The sequence below is a fragment of the Trichosurus vulpecula genome, chromosome 2 (genome assembly GCF_011100635.1).
Source record: "Trichosurus vulpecula isolate mTriVul1 chromosome 2, mTriVul1.pri, whole genome shotgun sequence".
NCBI lineage: Eukaryota > Metazoa > Chordata > Mammalia > Diprotodontia > Phalangeridae > Trichosurus > Trichosurus vulpecula.
This window is the reverse complement of record NC_050574.1, coordinates 255,461,488-255,485,223: the sequence shown is the minus strand read 5'-3', so window position 1 is coordinate 255,485,223 and position 23,736 is coordinate 255,461,488.

Here is a 23,736-nt window from a genome sequence, read left to right as displayed (position 1 = left end):
AATTTACAATGCCTTCTCTAATTTAATGATTGATTTTATTTTATAACATTCACCTTCCCTTTCCTTGCTATTCTAATGTTTTTATCTCTTATGGATGGCTTTTATCTGCTTTTTGATTTCTATTGCTTCTTGTGGTGCTTTGTTGATAAATGATTTCAGGTCCTTGAAGTTTTGAAATACTGTTGTGCTTTCAAGGGAGAAAGGGTGCTTAGCCTAGTATGCTGTACTTTGGGGAGTGATTGCATTTCTATTAGCTTTGTGGAAATTTCCTTCAACCCTTTATCTTTTCCAAAGTCAGAAAGGTCAAGGTCTGAAGGTGTTTCTAAATGTTATTTCTCCTTTTTTATTGCCTGTTTGTAAAATCGTGTCTTTAAACTTCAGAACCTCATAAGTAGGTCTCCTGTGTATTTTTCTGAAAGAATTCCTTTTGAATAAAGCCCTTTTGCTTTATAAACCATGCTGAGATTACCCTTCAGTTCAGGATTATTTTCTTTCTTTCTCTAACTATAGTTTCCCCATTGTTGGGTTTTTTAAATTGTTCTATGATGCTATATTATTCATGGGCCTCATTCTGATCTACTGATAGACTTCCTAAGAGTTTCTTTCATTGCTATCATTCACACAATGTGGGTTTGCCAGCTTATTGTTATTCCTGACATCATTAGTTTTATTATCTTATTACATTAATTTTACTCTTTCAGTGGATGTTTTTTCCTTACAAGACCTGAAGCTTAGTCTTGTTTTTTAAGGACCATAGCTCATCCAATTTGCAGTTATTATTATTTTTATACAAAAAGTATTAAAGTATAGTGGGCTGCCATTTCTTTTCCAAGATCAATGACAGAGTTGATTTAATTATGGTTTAAGAACTAGAAAAGAGAATAAGGCAAAGCTATTTGAAAAGATCATTGGGGAATGATGTAAAACATGGCTTGAATAGGGCATAGATGATAGAAGGAGTGGGCAACAAATAATAAAAATGGTGAAATCATAGGGCAGGAGTTTCCTTTAAAAAAAAGCTCCTTTAAAGTATAGTTGTGTCTCAATTAGTATGAATAAATAATTCCCCTAAAGTGGATGCCTTTTTTGTTTGTCTGTTTGTGCTGCCTGTTTCCATTCAGTTGGAAACAACATATTTTCCATAATTAGAACTTCTAATAGTACAAATTCAAATGCATGCAACCACTTTAAGGGTTTCACTATTCATACTAATCTGGGTCTAGCCATGGCTAATATAAATTCCTCTTCTCTGACTGTTCCTCATTTGCCTTATCTAAAGCAAATAGTAATGAAAATGGATGATCTTATCAGTGAGCTAGATTATTAACTCCTTTGAAGTAATAAAGAATGTTATGCTGCTATTAAATCATGTGTATGGGCAAATAATTTTATCTGAGTTTCCAACTATCTAATCCAAGGGGAGATAACATCATGCTTTCATTTCATGATTAGATTCAAAAAGTTGATGACTGAGTTGATGAGGACATAGTATTGTATGGCTGGCTGAATGTGAGATACACAGTGTCAATACCCATAAATCAGTGTTTCATCCCCAAAACTTCAGTACTTCTGCAATCTTATTGAGTGACCACTTCCTACAATGAGGTAAAACGCCATACACCCATGCCTTCCTATCCTAAGTGACCTTGTCTATGTCTTCCAATAAAACCTTAACAAGGGGACAGAAGATCATAGATTTAAGGGCTAGAATGAATCTGTGTCAAATCCAAGTCCATCAGTTAGCAAATGAGACAGCTTATTCATACATGATAAAGTGACTTGTCTAGGATCTTACAGCTAATAAATGTCTAAGAGGGGACTCAAATTCAAGTCTTCTTGAGTCCAAATCCAGATCTCTATCCACTATATCATTATTTTCTCTGCTCAGTGTGTTTAGGGCCTTCCTTTTAGTTGGTGATCATCAATGCAGCATGCAAATTGTCCACTAGTCAATCTAGTTTGACTATTTGTGTTAAACTGACCAGTTAATTACAGGCCAAAATGCTATTAACAAGTAGTTTCACTGAATTAATGTACTATGTATGGGAATATGCTTCTCCTTTGTTCATTATTTCCAAATTTATCATGTATAGCTTGTTTGCATTTTATCTTCTTAATTGGAGTAAGAATTTCTTGAGAGCAGGAACTACCTTTTGCCTTTATTTATATCCCCAACACTAAGTACAGTACCTGACACCTAGGAAATGCTTAATAAATATTTATTGGCTGATTGGCTGAAAATTGATGAAACAGTTGTGTATAATGACATGATTAAGCTGTTTTTTCTTAATTCCCCAAAGATAAGGATTTTAAAACTCAAATAAGAGCAGTAGAGGGAAGACTGGGAAATGAAATGAGAGTTTTTTTAGTTGCATGCTCCATTCACTGATCTGTCCCTTTTCTATTTTGTTGATGTAAAATTTTAGAGAAATAAATTTTCCCCTGCAAACTGCTTAGGCTGCATCCCATGAATTTTGTCTCATCGTTGTCATTCTCTTTAATGAAATTATTGATTGTTTCTAAGATTTATTCTTTGCCTTAAAAGCTTTTTGAGTATACATTTGGTAAATGTCATCTACCCAAGTAATGATAAAAAATTGAAATGAAGAGAGTATATGAATAGAGAGAAAGAGAAGTAGGGTAAAAGACTATGAAAGGATATTTTGTGAGCTATTAAGTGGTCTGGGCACATCTTTTAGTAATTATGTGTGATGGCTAAACTAGCTCCTTATAAACTAAATGCATAGCAGTCATTTGTAGGACACTGTAGTTAGGTATGGTTTGTTTTTAAAGGTATGAGAAAATGAGGGGTAGCTTAAAAATAACAACAATACGCTATGAACAGAGTGATAAAAATGAACTAAACAGATTTCAAGTGATGATAGGATATCATGACTTTATGATCCTAATAATTAGATATAGTTGTCAAGATACTTTCCTTTTGAATGATAGATTTTTCATTATCAAAATACCTTGAATGCAATGCATAACCCAATATTAAAATAGTTGTCCAGCTACCATAATGCTGCATGTATGATGAAGACTTAATAAATGTTTGTTGGAGGACTAAACAAATAGGTATGAATGGACTGATGAGTCAAAAATAGTGCACTAAAACTGTAATCAGGAAGCTAGTTCTAGGGAATTCTATCGATAATTCAGTCAAAATGCATCAAGTCATTTCAAAAACCAATTGATGGTCAATCCATAAAAACAATTCTTATTTTTCATGTCAAGATCTTGTTATCTCAATGATGTAAGGATGAGAAACACAGAACTGCATATTTTAAGCAGTCATTGTGAATTATTTTAGAAGCATTTCCATTAATTTTACCAACAGGGAAAAAAAACATATACAGTTTTCTGTAAAAATGAGAACATAAAACTTTTAAATTCAGTAATTTATTTAATGCCCAACTCAAGTGTAGCCTTTAAGACTCTCCATGCACCAAAGGCTAACACTGCACTTTTTATTATTTTTTTATGTTTCTTTATGGAGGAAAAGAGATAGTCAGGAGAGCTGATGAAGTAAAGAAAATAGAAAGTATATAGAGGACAGTACAGATTGACAAACATATGGCTTATGGACATCTTTATGTTATATGTATGAGTAGAATATTTTTCCCTATGGTTAAAAGTAGGTTTAAAAACGAAGAAAAAAACTCACCCATCTGTGAACAATTACTTGTTATCTGAGGAAGTTTAATCCACAAAGCAGCTTCCACTGCTGTCTTTGTATAATACTTTTATTCACGGTTCACTTCAGCTAATAATTTCAGAAAATTTAGACTTTTCTTCCAAAATATATGGTGAAATATTACCGTTACTAGTACTCACACCAATCTTTGTCTCTGAACTAGGAGTTAAGAAGACCCCAGGTCAAATTTTGCCCCGAACACTAACTAAATGACCTTAGGAAAGACATTTAACCTCTCTCAACCTTTGGCTCTCTGTTTCTTCTGTGGAATAAAGGAGATAATAATAGCACTTATCTTACAGGGTTGATGTGAAGATCAACATTATATATGTATATGTGGGGGGCCACACATATTCATACATGTGTATGCACATGTCTATTCATATGTACATATATGTTCATATATTTTATATATAAATATACATGTATGTGTATATGCTTTCATCTGTCACTTTTAAACACAAAAGTGACAGAAACAACATATATATATATATTGATATATCTGTGAGTATATATATGTATATATATGTGTATATCTATAATATGAAATTTTAAATACTATATAAATTCTAGCTAACATTAATGATTTTCTTGTTTGGACTGGAAGTACAGATTAAGAAGAATGATTTGCCTCTTAATATATCTAAGTTCAGTCCAATTTTTACTAGATATGGACATAGTTCTATAGTCTTCATACACTTAAAATACCCATTCATTTTTAGTGTTAGATTAATCTGTAAAACATCAAAAAGAAGACACCCAAGGTAGTAAAGGGTTTTAATTCTCTAGTATATGAAGATTGACTGAAGAAGTTGGTCCTGTTTAGACTCAAGGAAAACTGATAGCTAATTTTTAAATATCTGAAGGTATAGTGATGATTCTGGGTCCACTTTTTCAGAATAAGACTATCTACATGATCCCCTCAGGGTTATAGCAGTATCTTCTAGGTGACAGGGTGACTTTCTCTAATCTCATCAACTCAAGCTCCCATTCCGCTGCCCCTCATCTAATCTTTGGCTGTTAGTATATAGTGGCCCAGTAACATTTACCTAATTAACATTAGTTTTAGAAAGTAATATTTGCTTTACATATATAGCAACCAAGGAAGTTTTGAACATTTTTACCCAGCATTTAGGTATACATACTCCCTTATATCACCTTGGACTGAATGGATTCATACTTTTAATAGAGTTGTTACATGGCTTTGTTCCCACCAAAGTCACTTCAAAATACATCATACCTTCCATATGAGTCCATGCTTCAATTACTGCTTGGCTGGATCCTGAAGGTCTTTCCTCAAGGCTCAAATTCTGAACTGGCTAAACAATAAATCCATCCTATGCTCAACTTCTGGACTTCCTGGTGGTTTGCTCTCCTCACATAAACACATTGGGGACAGAATCAACATTATAGCCATGCTCTCATGGACCACATAATGGCATCCTTGTTGGGAAGATAAAGGCCTCAGGTGTCTTTGCCCTGTGAAAGCTTAATCCTTGCCTCTTCTCTTAAACACATGAGGCAGAAAAGAATAAATAAATATACACAAAGTCTGATCAAGTTCTGTTCCCTGCATCTTTGAATGCATCTTAATTCCAGCACCATAGCCAATCAAAAATCTTGTCTGTCCATGGTTAGAAGTATTAGAATCAATTACAGAATCTCTGCATAAGTTCCAAAACACATGTGGGAATTACATCATTTGAACACTCTGCACACACTCATGAGGAATTATGCTCACTAGTCAATCCTTTATTACAAAGGGCAGTTGTGGTGAAGATGTATTATGACTGCTTAAGTTTGCCCCCAAATAGCAGAACCATGAGCAAAGGATGAAAGGTGCAAAACAGACTTATATTTAATGTTGGGGAAAAGAGCTTAATAATTAGAAGTATTCCAAAGTATAATAGACTTCCTTATGAAGCAGTGGGTTTTTCTTCATTAGATATCCTCAGGAACAGAGTGGGTGACTATTTCTCAGCTATATTGGGGGTAGAAATTCATTTTAGTGCGTAGGTTCAAAGAAATGGCAGCTGAAGTTCTTTCCAACTCTAAAACATGATTTCTGTGATTCTTTCGCAGTGCTTGCAAAACTTATTTGCATCAGAGGGTTTTAGAGTTACTAGGCATATGGTTAACAAGTTGATTTTATTTCTTTTCTTTGCAGAGGGAGTATAATTTTAACTTTATAAAATATAAGCAATAAGAATGTTATTTTTTCTGAAATATGTTTTCATTTCCTTTATCTTTTCCATATATCCAGTTATATGGCATTTACAAAAAAATTTAAAAAATTTTTGAAATACAAAATTAATATGTTTTTACAATTGATAAAAGAATTTATACAGCTAAGTAAGCTTATACAGCTTACTTCAAGACTACTTACACAATAATCTAACTTTTAAACATACACAATTCTCCAGTTAGTAAACTTTTCCTTGCTAGGAAGCCTCACAGTGAGGTCACCCAGTCTCCTAGCATTCTTTAGAATGGACCAAAAACAGGCTGTTATCATAGTGTGTGGCATCAAATCCAGATTTATCTAAACATCTCAGAACATGTTCTTTAGATAAGGTTAAAAATACTGGAAAAGGAAAACAAATTCTATCTCTATATTTCTAAATCAAGTCATACTGGTGTGAATACAATTTAGATGTAGCATATTCCCATGCAAATCAAAGGGGTCTTTCATTAAAATATAATCATCTTTAAAGAAACGGCATAAACTTTTTAGATATCACCTTCTGTCGACTCTTCTGGATGCCTTCTGAATTTACCCTTTCCTTGCCATTCCCATGTAGTTTGCAAACAAGTGCTGCTTCAAGCTAGGAAATTCAGAAATAAAATGCATTTTGTTTTTGTCATGTTTGGATAAGAAACTTGCTGTATGTCAGCCTAGTCCTGTTTGCTTGTTTCCCCAAATCATCAAAGACTGGTCTTCAAAAGCTTTATCCACCATCAATGTGAAGGATAGATGGTTGGGGGTGGGGGAGAGGAAGATTATTGCAGTAATTCAGGTAGCAGGTGAGGGGAACCTTAATTGATTCACAATGGTGGGAATGGGAAGGAAAGAGTAGATTCAAAAGGCATCCAGAAGGGTATGCTGAGGAATGTTTAGCAGGCTCTGTAGGGAGAAAATGTACACACATCCCATTTTTAAATTTAACGTGTTTTTATTAATGCTTTCTCTATCACTTTAAGTCTAGATAATCATCAAAATAATCAAGAACTGATAAGTAGTGTTTGCTGGTTTCCAAAGTGTAAATGCTCGCACTGAAACGTTAACGATGGTTCAAGAACTACTTTGACCTAGCTCTAGCATTTAGAGTTCTTATAAAGGGAGGAATGTAATGAGTGTATATACTGCTTGGGACACTCTCTCTTGCACAAAGGACACCCTGAAAAGTTGCCATATGTTTTAGTGTTCTGTGAGTCTGTATCCACTCAAAACCATAGTTTATGAAACTCTACTGATGTGGGGAAGAAAGGGAGAAAACTCATTCAGAGAAGTCACTTAGTGAAATAGTCTAGTAAGAAGAGAAGCAATAGAACACTTCACCCATAAACCTACAGCATAGTTTCCTATAATTACACATCCCAGATAGAGCCTAGATGGCAGAATTACAGAAAAAAAAATCACAGCAAAATTACTTCGTGATCCCCTTACCCCCTCCAAAAAATATCCTCCTTCAAACTGTCAAAGGGACTGAAACTGGTCCCTAACCTGTGAGTGGCTGGACTGGAGGCAAACAACATAGGCTAGAGATAGGAGAGTCAGGAACCAAAAAGAAGTTTAATTTTAAAGTGATGGCAATGGCTTGCAAGAAAGGACACGTGTTCCAGAGCCCCACCCTTAGTGGGGGTAAGGGGTGGGTAGAGGCAGTGTGGTGAGATTTCAGTGTTTATACCTATGCCTACCCAGTGAGCTATTACCCTGACAACGAGGGGTAACAGTAACAATATGACACATTTGACTCATAGCAGGGCTTCATGACTGGAACATGGGTACTATAGGTGCTTGTACAAACTCAGAGACCACCTGATGTTATTGTGAAACAATTCTGATATTTTGCTTTGGCTGAGAACATTCAGAGGGTGAGCACAAAAGACTGTTGTTATGCCAAGCTCAGGGCATAGCTTGCTTGCTGGGCCTTAGCTCTGGAAAACAGAGCGTCTCCTAGTATCTGGACATTTCCCCCTTTTGGCCGAAAGGAGGCGGCCTGAAAGAATCCCTACACTTACAGCCAATAAAGGAGAGGTAGGTAAAAGCCAAGAAGCCACAAGAGGCAAGTTAGACCAGGATGAGATATTGCCCAGGAAGTTAGTTCCTTGAGTGGACCTGCTGGGGAATCATGTCCCAGGTATCATTGCTAGCCATTGTTTGCATACAAGCACAAAAAGGGGGGATGGCGCTAAGAATGTACAAGAAGAAAATGCTAATATACACTTCAATGGGTGCTGGGCCTGGGCAGTTGGACACATAACAAAAAGGAAGAGGGGAAAAAAAAAAGTAGGACAGCAGTACTTGGCCCTCCTCCAGAATCTTGGGACAACCATCTCATCTGGATGTCAGTTGCTTCTGGGTCTGTACTAGAAAAACCTTAAGGGGTCCATAACTGAGCACAGAAGGGCCTAAATTTGCTTAAGATGCAAAAATAGGCACCAAGTGGCAATTTTGTAACCACTACTCAGTTCTGGGTCACAGATCCAGGGCAGACTGAAGAGGGCACATGTACCCAGAGCTGGCACTCTAAGATGAGACGTAATTTCAAAGTAAGGGCCGTGTATTGTGTAGATCAAGCTCAGAAGCAAGATGCAGTAGTGTGGCTCAGACTGCAGGAGCAGAGCAGGCCCTCAGCTGAAGTCTACAGAAAAACAACAAAGCAAGAATCCCAAACCAAAGGGAAGTCTGTCATTCTACCTCTCTGAATAAGTGCAGTTTTCCAATTGACTAATCATGGCTGAGTATTTTTCGCCTAGTGTGATGAGTTCAAGCATACTACTGTAAAAGCTTTAGATTCTTGATACTAAGATAAAAGATAGTAGGGTTCACCCTTTGTACTGTGGAAAGAGGTAGCACTTTGGCTAAGCGCTTATGTGTTCAGGGAGTCAAGTAATTCTTAATATTTTTCTCCTCCATCTGTCTTCCATATCAGTTATTTTTTGATATGAGATGCATTACATTCTGTTCTATTTTCAGTCTTCAGACGTTATTTTTAATATTTCTTATTGTACAGTCATTTACCTTCTATTAAGTCCATCCTACCTTTTAGAGATTTTGTTGCTTTGGCAAGGTTTTATATCACCCATGCCAAGCTGTTAATTCCCTTTCCAATTCTTTCTCCTGTGGTTCTTTTTCCTTTTCCATTATTTTCCTCTAGCACTTTCATTTATTTTAAGTTAATAATTAACTCTCTTCTTTCAACTCTTGATTCATTTGTTCCAGAAATTCTAGTTGAATGTGTGCTTAAGCTGTATTTTTTAGGCTTTGCATGCAGATGTTCTGGAACCCCCTTCTTTTGAGTTTGTGTCTTCAGCATTCTTATCACCACAATAGTTTTGTGGGGGGGTAGGATTATTATTATTATTTTACAGCAGTATGCCTGAACTCATCACACTAGGTGAAAAATACTTAACTTCTTTTCTCTTCATAAAAAGAGGTACATCTGTCAATTCCCGGAGCCTTGCTTGTGACTGACTTTTCTCTGTGGTAGAGAGAGTTTAATTCCTAAGATCTCTTAGAATATACAATAACCTGCTAGCAAAGTACTAACTAGAGATATCTAATCACTCTTTGCACCTGTTTGCTCAATAAGCAAAGTCACTTATATCCCAAACTTCTATCTGGCAAGGTTAGAAAGTCTTTGTAACCCTCATTTAATTCCACATGATGATCCTTTATACCCATATTCATTACAGGAGTGGATAATGTAAAAAAAAAACCCTCCCCAAACTTTATGTGGATATGAGATATGTCAGCTTTCCTGGAGAATGAAATTCTCCCTCAGAGAAATGGAGGAGAAAATCTGTAGTTGAAACAGCAAAGACATCATCTTCCATTTTAATGTTTTGTTCTAAATTCTTATCGTTATTATGTCCAATGATTCCTGCAACAGTATTCCCAAACCTGAGGAAATACAGGGTGTTCCTAAAGTCTGGACACATAGGCAAAAATGCATATTTTCAAGAAATGAAATGATTGAAATTTTCAACATTTTATTTAATTGGAATATCAACATATAATATCTTCAGTACGATTTCCATCATTTGTGATGCAAAGGTTGATGCACTTTGCAAGATTCACATGAACTCAATGCGATCACTCAATAACTCCACATTGCCGTCAATTTTATCATATTCACTCTTGGAATATGACTATGAAATCATATGTTGTTATTTGACGTTGAAGATGTTATTTGTTAATATTCCAATTAAATAAAACATTGTTGAAAATTTCAATCATTTCATTTCTTGAAAATATGCATTTTTGCCTATGTGTCCAGACTTTAGGAACACCCTATAGGTTGGAATAAAATGATTCTTCTTCCTGAATAGCCTTGGCCATATTTCCCAATCATTGATTATCTTCAAATTTGCGAGGTGGGGTAAGAATGACAGATGATGGAAATGGAAAGACAAAGGAGATGAAAGGAAAGGAGAAGAAAAAGAAGACATTTAGAGGAAATAAAGAAGGAAGGAGGAACACTACAGGGACATTTGTCCCTGCCAAAAAAAAGGGAGAAAGAGAATGAAAGCTTGCAAAAAGTCAAGACCTTTTCATTCTCAGAATCCCAGAATATCTGAGATGTATGGGATCTCAGATCCAGGCCCTTCATTTGACAAAAGGAAACTGAGATCCAGTGATGGGAAGTGACTTGCCCAAATTCTCATGGCAAGGGATTACATCCCTGGCCTTATGACTGTCCCAGTCTACTGCACCATTCTCTCTTTTCTCACCTGCCCTAATCCAACTAAATAACTTTTATAAGTAGGTACCACGTTATTTCAAGGCTTACATGTACTATATCATACTTATTAAAAGGTATTATATCTAACATCTTCTCTAGCTACAATATGTTATGGTTTTTGCTATTTCTAGTAATAATATTATTAATAATAGCCACTATAATGGTTGGCATATAGATCACAGTGCCTGTCACATAGTAGGTATTTTATAAATACTTGTTGGCTTTACTTGTATGAACTTCTAAAACTTTGTTTCATTAGTTGGCACATTTTTTAATAATTCAATACAGTTTCTGCAATGACATTTTGAAGCATAAACTTTTAGTTTACAGCTGTTAAAATAGTTTCATAAATTCTTACTGAGACATCATTTTCAAAGCATTAATAAATGTAATAAATGTTGCCCCTAATAACCCTATTATGGCCAGAATTTTAAACAGTGTTCATCCTGAACAACTGTTTCTGAGACAGGCAGCTGTACCATACATGTGCTCTGAATTCTTATCTAGCAATTAGTGCCAACAAATATCTCTAAATAAAAAATTCCTTTCATCTAAACAGCCCATCAAAAATTGACTGTCATTAGATGAAAGAAAATTAAACCATCACATTACAAACAGCAGAATGGATATTGCAGTTTGGATTTTGTTTTTCCTGAATAAAGGCAGCTCATGAATTTTACCATATTACTAATATGTTCCCCAGAATTTTTCTAAAGCAACTCTCAGTTGGTCATTTCCATTAGCAACAGAGACTCAAAAAGCAATCAAAATAAAATCAGATAACCTTAACCATACTTGAGAGTGAAGAAAGGACTCCAGTTCTATTTGAATGGTTCAATTTCAATTAAATTGAAAAAAAACAGAATTAAGTATCTCACCATTTACAGTATTTGCCTGAATACAATTTATACAATCTAGACTAACACCCCATTAGCAGTATTGGATGTATGAAGCCAAAGTGATTAAATCACTGTGAATATTATCAGTCTACATCCTATGAGAGCATGCATTCCCATAGCTATTAAAAGCTTTGATGGAATTTTAAACAATTAGGAGCATCTAAATCGTGTATGTATGTGAAAGCTTTCTACATCTAACAGCTGTTAAAAATGGGTTAAAAGACATACCCTGTCATGTTATTATTTTTCTTCTAACATGGCTGACACATTTCTTGGATCATTAACATTTTTACCAATTACACCCACTTTTAGCCATTAGCCTTTGATTCTTTGGAAGAGTCCTGAAGGTGCTTTCATTAATCAAAAGACTGAAAATTTCCCTAATCATGGATCACTCCCACTCCCTCCCACTTTTCCCATTTCCCTTCCCCAAAAGGGAATGTAGATTCCATTAAGACTAAGTGATTCCCAAGTTGACAACAGGAAATTCATTCCTCATTACTGAAGCTTCATTTCCCCCCAAAAGACTGATGATGATGGCATGATTATGTGAAGGAAATAGGCTATCGGAATAACCTCCTCGATATCTAATTAGCCACTATCCATTTCTTCCACCTCTCTACAGGAAACACAAAACAAAAACAAACTAACTCTGATTCCACCAATATTGAAAAAGGATTAATCAAGTAACATTTTAAAGAACACAAACATGTGCAAATGGCACAGATCCATTTGTCAAACTAGTACAATAATGAATTAATTCTACATTTCTATTTATTTGCTGTATATTTTGTATATATTCATATATGTACATGTCTCCTCCCAGCAGAATGTAAGCTTCTAGAGGCCAGGGACTGCTTCATTTCTGTTTTTATATCCTTAGTGCCTAGCACAGTGCCTGACATATGGTTGGAGCTCAAAAAATCCTTGTGGATTAATTGATCTTTGAATGTTTATTGAACATTGAGGCAGCTGGTGGAACAGTGAATAGAATCCTGGGTGTAGCTTCAGAAAGAGCTGGGTTCAAATATGCCCTGGTACTCTTCCTAGCTATGTGACCCTGAGCAGGTCACTGAACTTCTCTTTTCCTCAGTTTCCTCTACTGTCAATGAAAATAATAGTAGCACTTGCCTCCCAGGGTTATTGTGATGATCAAATGAGATAATATTTGTAAAGTGCTTAGCACAATGTCTAGCATATAATAGCTGTTCTATACTTGGCACTTGATGGCACTTGATGTAACCAGCACACTGTCATCTACAAATAGGAGTATCAAAATGCAAGTCCTCACTGTCTACACGGAATTACTCTTTAACTTAGATTATGCTAGATCTCCTCTATCATAATGACAGAAATTTTTGGTGATTATGCATCCTCTGTCGTCTGCCTCTTCTGATGTTTATGAATAGAGAGCTATTGAATGTGATTAGTTCTCTTATATCTTTCAAGGAATCTTGACTGATTTTGATATATAGCTAGAAGATACTTTATTGGAAAAGAAATGTTAAGGAAGTAGTATGCTCTTTAAAATCATTCTTTAAAATCATAAAATCGACAAATAAGGAACACAGTATGTTATGTTGTAGTCACTTCCTCTTTTTGAATCAATCGTGAAATAGAAAAGATATGTTCCATTGTAGAATATTCAATTTTATGATGGTAAGCATGTGGTACAATATTTAATATCATTTGCCAAAGCCTGCCTAGTTTCTCCTAATTTCCCAATTACAGATAGAAACAAATTATGTACAGATTATTTTCATAATTATTATTCTCTTGAAGACTTTTATAAGTAAGAAAGAAGGAATATAGGTAGGTAGTTTATATTTTATTGGTCATTTTTTTCAATATTAATAAGGTCAGATTTTACTTCACACATTTGGTATCTTTCCCTACTTTAAATACCTTAGAAATCAATTCCTCAACACAATTGTATGCCTCATACCCAGATACCCTCTTATGCTTAGTCCACTCCAGCTGTTTTTTCCTGTCTTTGTGCTCTTTGGCCCTATTTCTACCTCTTCCATCCAACTGGAGTAGCTCTTTTCCTTTTTCTTTTCTTCTGTTTACTATTTTGTTTCCTTTTTTTTCTTTAAATAGCTTCAGGATGACTTTGCCTGCTTGGACCTTTTCATAAGCTTTCTTTACTCTAATTTTATCCTCCATGGTTTCTCTATGCTTAAAGAGGTTAATTTGCCTATGAATGTGTCATATTTTTTTCTTTGTAATATATTATAAATTAGTTTATAAAACCATTGTTGCCTTTGGTTTCCAATTTTCTCCACTTGGCAAGCAGGTCAAATGTCTGCCCACTAAGAAAATCTTTAAGGGGCACCTAGGTGGTGCAATGAGTAGAGCACTGGCCCTGGAGTCAGGAGGACCTGAATTCAAATTTGACCTCAGAGACTTGACACACTTACTAGCTGTGTGACCTTGGGCAAGTCACTTAACCCCAGTTGCTCTGCCTTCCCCCCTCCAAAAAAAAAAAAGATATCTCTAAGAGTTTTTTGTTGTTGTTGTTGTTGTTGTTTATTTCCTTACTCTGGCAATTGATTTATACTTTTTAAGCCTCTATAAAAATATAATTGGTGTTAATGTTATTTTTACTTTCCATTATCCATTTCTCATTATTGATTATTGACTTAATTGACTTATATGAGGTGTTCAGGGAGAACTAGCATCTCTTGTATGAGGGCTTGCCAAACCCTTTCCAGAGCCACTGTAATGTTAATACAATTTGAAGATCATCCCATCCATTAATAGGCTCATGTGACCTGTTTGAGTCACATGGAAGTGTAAGTCACATGAGCCTGTGGTGGGAGGAACTTACTGACCAGATGGTGCATAAAGGAGTGGAGCAGAAAGGTGGAGCAGAGCTGATAGGAAGTGGGACAGAAGAATCAGAGCAGCAGCTAGCATGAATGATAGGGGGAGTGATTTTGCCCTTGTTTGTGGGAAGTCCTTAGCAGAGGGAAAGCTTGGGGATGGCAGTGCCCCATGCATTGATAATGTGTATAAATTTCTTTGTTGCTATGATGGATTTGGCTTTCTGGTGTCTGAATAAATGTTTTGGTTCTGCCTTCAATGAAGAGAGTCTGTTACATTTTGTGATTCAGAACTAAGTCAGCATATTCATAGCAGCTATAACCACAATGGGTATCACATTGGTGCTACAGCTGCTCATCCACCTTTGGTATCCACCTCCACCCAACTCTCACTTGTGGCTCCAAGCTGTAGCCACGCCGTGGTAAACCATCTTTTCAGATGGGCTAAACTAGGCCTCAAATCTGTTGGTGAGTTAAAAGGAGGTCTTCCCTAAGTACGTGAAGACTTCTTCTGGTGGAATGGGAGGATAAGAACAATTTCTTCCAATAGCCATGAAGGAAGCTGAAGGTGCCAAGGTTATCCAAAGCATCCCAGATCTTTGCCAGTAGTCCTGACTTTTGTCCTGCCACTAGACTTCTATGGCTCAGTAAGAGAGAGTAAGCATAACATCTTTGCACATCTCTGTCTCATTCATACACAAGTCAAGACATTGCCCGTGATGTCATTGGACCCCTTTGAAATGAAAAGATGAACAACAGCAACTTAATAGTTGTTTGAACTATATGCTATATCTTTTCTTATTGTTGGTCATTTCTCTAAATTTTTAAACTAATTCTTATCTTAGCTGTAACAAATTGATGATCTGACTTTATTCAGAGATGACTCATATTTCCATGAGTTTGCACTGCTGCTCCCAAGCCCAGAAAACCCTTTCTCCTGATTTCCTCTTCTTAAAATCTCTGGCCACCTTCAAGGTTCAACTGAAATGACTCCTTCAGGAGACCTTTACATATCCTTTAGTTGTGATAAGCTTTTATGTCTAAGGAAAACGTTCATCATTTTCTATGTACCTTGTATGTACCTAACTATCTACCTCTTGTCTTCTCAATTAGAATGGAAGCTCATTGAAGGAAAGGACTATTGTTTTCATTTATTCTTTTATTTAAAGTTTCTTTGTATTCTCATTACTTAGTGCAACACCTGACACATAAGTATTTAATAAATGCTTCTTGACTGATTAAAAATCATAGCATTTCTCAGTTGTCCTTAATCTTAGTGTATCCTCTTTGAGACTAATCCCATTTCTTTTTTTAAATTTTTTTCTTGGTCTTTGGCATTTGAGGGTGTCACTGACCTCTTTTATTAATAAAATGTTAGGCACAACCCAGGGCAAAGGGTCATCCTCCAGTGGCCAGATCTTCATGTGTTTCAGCACAGCCCAGAGAAAACAGGAATACTCCAGCAGCCAGACATCCACATGCTTCAGTGAAGCTGCAGAGACACACGGAAACACTGCACCAGACCTCAGTACATGCCAGACACCTCCACTAAGATCCCAGCTTCAAGACCTGTATAGCCTCCAGCAGTAGCAGCCAGACCCCACCCCCTCAGCATAGCACCAGACACAAAGGTCCTCTGGGGACATCAGTGCAGCACCAAGTAAACAGCCAGGGCCTGTAGCCACTGTCACAAAAAGCCTGAGACAGTGCCTCTTCCACCCCAGATGCAGAGCTCAAACTTAAAAGAAAAGAAAAAGGCCAAAAAGAAAAAAAAAGAGATGAGCAAAAAAAAGAAAACAGCACTCAAAAAAAATAATCTGACCATAGAAAGTTATTATGCTGACAGGGAAGACATAGACACGAACTCAGAAGAGGAAAACAATGTCAAAACAACATTAGGCAAAAACCCAAAGAAAAAGGGGAAATGGTCTCCAGCCCAGAAACAATTCGTGGAAGAGCTCAAAAAAAGCTTAAAAATTATATAAGAGAGAAAGAAGAAAAATTTGGAAAGAAATAAGAGTGATGCGAGAAAATAATTTTAAAAAAGAGCCAACAACCTGGAAAACTGCTTAAAAAGTAGAATTGGACAACTGGAAATGGAGATACAAAAATCTATGAAGAAAACAACTCCTTAAAGAGTAAAATTGGCCAAATGGAACAGAAAGTACAAAAGCTAATTGAAGAAAACACCTTAGAAATGAGAAGTGGGGAAGTGGAAGCTAATGACACTATGAAACATCAAGAATCAATTAAACAAATTTGAAAGGATGAAAAATGGAAGAAAATGTAAAATACTTCATTGGAAAAACAACTGACCTGGAAAACAGATCCAGGAGAGATGCTATCAGAATCATTGGACTACCTGAAAGCCATAATCAAAAGGAGGACCTGGAGAGCATATGTCAAGAAATTTACAAGGAAAACTGTCAGGATGTCCTAGAACCAGAGGGTAAAACAGGAATGGAAAGAATCTCCCAATCACCTGAGGAAAGAGATCCCAAAAGAAAACTCCTAGGAACATTATAGCCAAATTTCAGAACTACGAGGTCAAGAAAAAAATGCTACAAATGGCCAGAAAGACACAATTCAAATACTGGGGAGTCACAAGCAGGATTACACAGAACTTGGAAGCAGTATTAAAAGATCAGGGGTCATGGAATATGAAATTCCAAAAGGCAAAGGAGCTAGGACCACAACTAAGAATCACTTACCCAGCAAATTAAGCATAATACATCAAAGAAGAAAATGGTCGTTCAATGAAACAGAAGAATTTCAAACTTGCATAAGAAGACCAGAACTAAATCAAAAATTTGACCTTCTGGGGCAGCTAGGTGGTGCAGTGAATAGAGCACCAGCCCTGGAGTTAGGAGGACTTGAGTTCAAATATGGCCTCAGACACTTGACACGTACTAGCTGTGTGACCTTGGGCAAGTAACTTAATCCCAATTGCCCTGCCTTCCTCCCTCCAAAAAAAAATTGACTTCCAATATCCAGGCCCAAGAGAAGCATAAACAGGTAAAAAAAGGGGAAAGAAAACATAAGGGATCCAAGAAAGCTAAACTATTTATATCCATCCCTATGTGGAAAGATGATTCTTTGCAATTCTTAAAAGACTGTATCACTAATAGTACAACTAGAAGTAATACATATAGACAGAGGGTATGGTGTAAGGTGAATTTGAGGGAATGACATTAAAAAATAATAACGGATGAGAAACAGGAATGCAATGACTGCAGAAGGAAGGGAGAATAAATTTTTTCACATGAAGAGGCACAAAAGACAGTAGAGGGAAAGGGAAGATGTGAAGCTGAGTGATGAGCATTGCTTGAACGTTACTCTAATCAGTATTGGCTCAAAGAGGGAATCATATACACAATCAGTTGAATATAGAAATCTATCTTACCCAACAGGGAAGTGGGAGGGTAGGAAGAGGGGTTAGATATTGATAGAAGGGAGGACACATAAGGGAGGTTGTAGGCAGAAGCAAAACACTGGTGAGAAGGGAAAGTGAAAAGAGAGAGAGAGGAAAAACAGGAGGAAGAATAGGATTGAGGGAAATACATGGGTAGTAATCATAACTGAATGTGAATAGAATGAATTCACCCATAAAACAGAAGTAGATATCAGAGTGGATCAAAAACTAGAATCCCACAATATGTTGTTTACAAGAAACACACTTGAAGCAGAGAAACACACACAGAGTAAAAGTAAGGGACTGGAGGAGAACCTATTGTGCTTCAACTGAGGGGAAAAAAAGGGGATAGCAATCCTGATTTTGTAGTAAAAGCAGAAATAGACCTAATCAAAAGAGATAAGGAAGAAAAGTGCATTATGATAACAGGTACCATAGACAATGAAGCAATATCAGTACTAAGCCTACATGCACCAAGTGGTATAGCATCAAAGTTCTTGAAGGAGAATTTAAGTGAGTTACAGAAAGAAATAGACAGCAATACTATACTAGTGGGGGACCTCAACTGTCCCCTCTCAGAACTTGATAAATCCATCCAAATAATAAACAAGAAACTAACGAGGTAAATTGAATTTTAGAAAAGTTAGATGTGACAGACCTTTAGCATGATGTAGACATAAAGGATGATACCACAAGCGAATTAGAAGAGTAAGGAATAGTCTACCTGTCAGATCTATGGGGAGGGGAAGAATTGATGACCAAATAAGAGATGAAGCACATTATAAAATGTAAAATAGATAATTTTGATTATATTAAAACACTCTTGTGCAAACAAAACCAATGCCACCAAGATTCAAAGGAAAGAAGAAAGCAGGGAGACAATCTTTACAGCAAATATCTCTGATAAATGCCTCACTTTTCAAATATATAGAAAACTTAATCAAATTTTTAAGAATACAAGTCATTCTCCAACTGATAAATTATCAAAGGATATGAACAGGTGGTTTTCAGATGAATAAATCAAAGCTATCTACAGGCATATGAAGAAGTGCTCTAAATGACTTTTGATTAGAGAAATACAAATTAAGACAACTGTGAGGTCCTACCTCACACCCATCAGGTTGGCTGATACGAGAAAAAGGGAAAAAGATAAATGTTGGAGAGGATGTGGGAAAATTGGGATATTAATGCATTGTTGGTGGAGTTGTTAACTAATCCACCAATTCTGGAGAGCAATTTGGAACTATGCCCAAAAGAGATCATTAAAAAAGAAGGAAAAGGATTTATGTGTGCAAAAATACTTATAGTAGCCCTTTTTGTGGTGGCAAAATATTGGAAGTTGAAGGGATGCCCATCAAGTGGGGTATGGCTGAATAAGCTGTGGTATATGAATGTGATGGAATGCTATTGTGCAATAAGAAATTATGAAGAGGCAGATTTCAGAAAATCCTGGAAAGACTTGCATGAACTGATGTAAAGTGAAATGAGCAGAGCCAAGAAAACATTGTACATAGCATCAGCAACATTGTGTGATGATCAACTATGAATGACTCAGCTCTTCTCAGCAACACAATGACCTAAGATAAGCAGAAAGGACTTAGGAAGGAAAATGCTAACCATATCCATATAAAGAACTGATAGACTCTGAATGCAGATCGAAGCCTGTTTTTTTTTTCCATTTTCTTTATTCTTTCTCAATTTTTTTTCTCTTTGATCTGTTTCTTCTTTTACAATTGTGACTGATATGGAAATATTTTTACATGATTGCATATGTATAAACAATACCAAACTGCCTACTATTTTCAGAAGAGGGCATGGGAGGGAGGGAGAAAAGTTTGGAATTCAAAATCTCATAAAATCGAATGCTAAAAATTTTCTTGACATGTAACTGGGGAAAATACTATTTAAATTTTTTTCTTTACTTTTATTTATTTAGTGTTCTATTTTATGCTCTGAACTGTCTCCCTCCCTTTCCACCCCAAGCTATAGAAAGGCACCATTTCATATATACACACACAGGTGTATGTGCATGTATGTATGTATACATACTATGCATACTTCCATTCGTTAGTTCTTTCTCTGGAGGTGGATAGCATGTTCCTTCACAGGTACTTTGTAGATTATTTGAGTATTTATAACACAGAGAATAACTTATTCATTTACAGTTATTCTTCAAACAACTGTAAACAACATTCCCTTGGTACTGCCTATTTCACTCTTTGTTACTTCATGCAAATCTTTCCATGTTTTGTTTTTCTAAAATCAACCTGCTCATCATTTCTTGCATCACGACAATATTCCATTTCAATTTTTCTTGCATATACCTTTTTTATACATTGATAATTTGCATGTTGCCTCCCCCATTAAGCTCTCACCTCCTTGAAAATAGGAACTGGTTTTTTTTCCTCCTTTTTTGCTTTTCTTTAATTCCTCAGTGCTTAGTTCAGTGCCTAGCATATAGTAAAATCTTAATAAATGTAATCTAGATCTAGATTTGATATAGATATGATATTGTGAAGGTAAAATCACAAAACTTAGCAATTGACTGGATAAAAGGAGTGAGGTGAATGAGAAGTTTAAATTTTGTAAATCTTTTATCCATAATTGATCTGCCCAACACTTCAAAGACTTTGATGTTTTAATATTTTGAATTTACCAATGTACTGAGAGAAATTGTTATTTTCATAATGTTAACAGCCAATTATGAAATTAGGATTAAGGGGTTTTCCCTTTTATTTCCTCATTAAAGGACCAGCCCCTGTAGTCCAGTAAATCAGTCTCTGAAGGAAGCTGCTAACATTGCCCAAATCCTCCAGAAACACTTTTTGCTCCTTTATCTTGAGCAGGACTCAACCCAATGTAATTGTCTGTTGCAGAATTTTTGCACATATTTTTGACTGCATGCCCCATGGGATGTAGTCCAACACACCAATCTGCCTATCTCTTCATACAACTACAGCCAAAGCAATATTCCTAAAGCACAAGATAGACTTTTTCACTCTCCCTTGCTCAACTACTGTTTGACTAAGGTCAAATACAAACTCCTCTATTTGCCTTTAAAGCCCTTAATAATATGAATGTAATTTACCTTTCAGCTTTATCAGGGTGTATCTCCCTTCATATCTTCTTTAGTATAGCCAAATGATCTTCTTATTATTTGTTATTTACTACGATCTACCTCCCAACCCATTTTCATGCCAAATATGCTTTTCTTTGAGGGGACATGATTATGAGGTATTTAGGGATGAATTTCAAGGTAGCTGATGGAACAGAAGCTGTCAAAAACATGGAGAAATTCTTGTTTCTTGTATGTGCATGTGTATATGCGTATATATATGATCATATTCATATGCATATAGATTTTTACCTCCATATCTAGACAACTTACATATGTAGCTATGTACAGTCATAGGATCATACTTATATACACATATGCATATTCACATGCAAGTATGGGTACACATATTCATATGCATTTCATGAATGTGAATTGAGTATGTATTAGATTGATAGATAGACAATGAAAGAGAGGAATAGAGGGATCTTGGTCATTTATTTCAAATGGAAAATCAGATAAACCTGGAATTGACCTGGGGGAGAATAGGCTGGATTTCCTAGGAACGATTGATGTGTGTGTGTGTGTGTGTGTGTGTGTGTGTGTGTGTGTGTGTTAATGACCATCAAGCTCCTTCATGAAACTTTTTTTTATCTAATCTTCTCACTATGATGTTGAGAAACCGAACTTAAGAATCAGTCATGTAAAGGAAAATGCAAAGGGAGATGGAGAAGATAATCAGGCTGTACCACATTTAACCGGGTAAGTTTAGGCTTGATGCAAAGCAAATCTTCCAAAAGTTAGAGATGTCTTTGGAGATTATGTGTTTTCCCATTCCCTGGATATCTTCAAGCAAAGGCTGGGATGTCTGATACATTATGTAGAAGCAATTTTTTTAAAAATATGAACAAGATTGCATGAACCATGTAGCCCCTTTGAACTCTGAATTTCTGTCATTCTAATTCCTTACCTTCCAACTCTGATACTCTGACCTCCCAATCTGTCTCAGGAACTTGTGAAAATAAGCACTCTGATAAAAAGCAAAAGCTGTCATTAAACTGGCAGTATAAAATATGGTAACTTTAAGTCATCCTTAAATTCTGTTGTCATTTATTTATAATTATTGGTAAATGATCTAGATTTTAGAGGATAATGCATTAATGTCTTATAATTTGAGAGTAGATGGTAATGCTATTATAATTTTTTTTAAATGTATTGGGAGGTGAGAGGTTAACAGCCAGCAGACAGAGTTTAGGTCAGGATAATGGTAGGATATCTTCAAATATATAGGACAAACCAAATGTATAAATGAAATTTGATGGAGTATACATGAAATTAGGGAAGCTAAAGAACTTTGACCCAAAGCAGCAAACAAAAGAGGAAAAAACCAAATGAGACCTGGACCGAAATTCAGTATTGAGAAGAGATGAACTGGGCAGATGTAAAAAGAAAATCAAAATGAAAATGCTGAGTTAAATACACAGAGAAAATGGAACAAGTACACAGAGCTAGGTCACTATGGAGACAAAATGTTGAGTGAGAAGAGATATTCATCTACAATCTCTTTAAGACAGAGTGACTTGACATGGTGGCCACACTACTACTTTAAAGAACTTACAACAGAGAAGACCATGATTCTGACAGATTATTTCCTGTTTTCCAGAACCAATTCTTCAATATTATATTTTCAGCAATACTATGTTATTTACTGCCTTGTCAAATTCAGCCTACATAAATAACTGCAACATCTTAGAACAAAAGAGACTTTATAAATGCACATAAGGTGCATTGCTGAGTGTCCTAGAACTGTAGAAAAGATGGTTAGGAAGCCACAGCATTCTGTGGAAAAAAGAAACCAAACATTGCACTCACAGTCAGCCTAGCAGCCCTTTTATTTTAGTGTAACTTTGTGCAAGTCACCATTTATAGGCTTAATTTTCTTTTATCTTTGCAATTAAATTGTATGGTCCTAACTCAATGCTTCCTTTCAACTTTAAAAATCTCAATGATTATGTCCATAAACATTACTTAAAATTGTCAATATAGGGGAAGACAACCAAGAAGCACATAGTATTGTAAATAGAGAACTTACATTATTTATCCTTTCTAGTTTAAATACAACCTGGAGCAGAAATCAATCATGATTAATTAAGAATAATCACATTCTGGAGTTTTACACAATCAGTTAATATATGATAGTTCATCCAAAAACCCAGAAAAATGCTGGCTAACAAGAGCCACCAAACTAACAGATATTCCTATTATCCACTGATCCTTAAGGCAAAAGATACAATTTTTAAAGCTAAGGTCTATTGATACTAAGATATAACTTTAATACATACTATTCCAGACACAATTTTGTAGTTATTATAAGCCATGACCAAACAATCAGATAAAATCACGCTTTACTATAAGCCAAATCATAAGTAGCCCCACTTTGGCTGGGAGTGGTCCTAGTTTCTTATCAAACTACCTCATTGCTTTAAAGCTTTACAACCAGCTATCAGCAAGGATGATAAGATTTTATTACTCTGCCCAAATAGAAAGTCCCCCAAATTTTTCAAAAAAAGGAAAAAAAAGTGGTATCTTTCCCCCCAATCTGTAAGGTATTGTCATTCTTTTTCAGCAAAACATAACCAATTACTTGACACTTTTCAAACTTTATGACCATATTCTTTAACAGTTCAATTCATAATCTAACATCATCCAGATTAAAATAGAAATTGATATTCTAATGATACAATGGTATCACCCTCTAGGCGCATGTTATCAATTTCAGACAGATAATTATCAAGTCATAGCATTTACCAATGTAAATTATAGACATAAATTTGCAGCACAGAATTATTTGAACATACCATACTAAAATTCTGCCCTTGA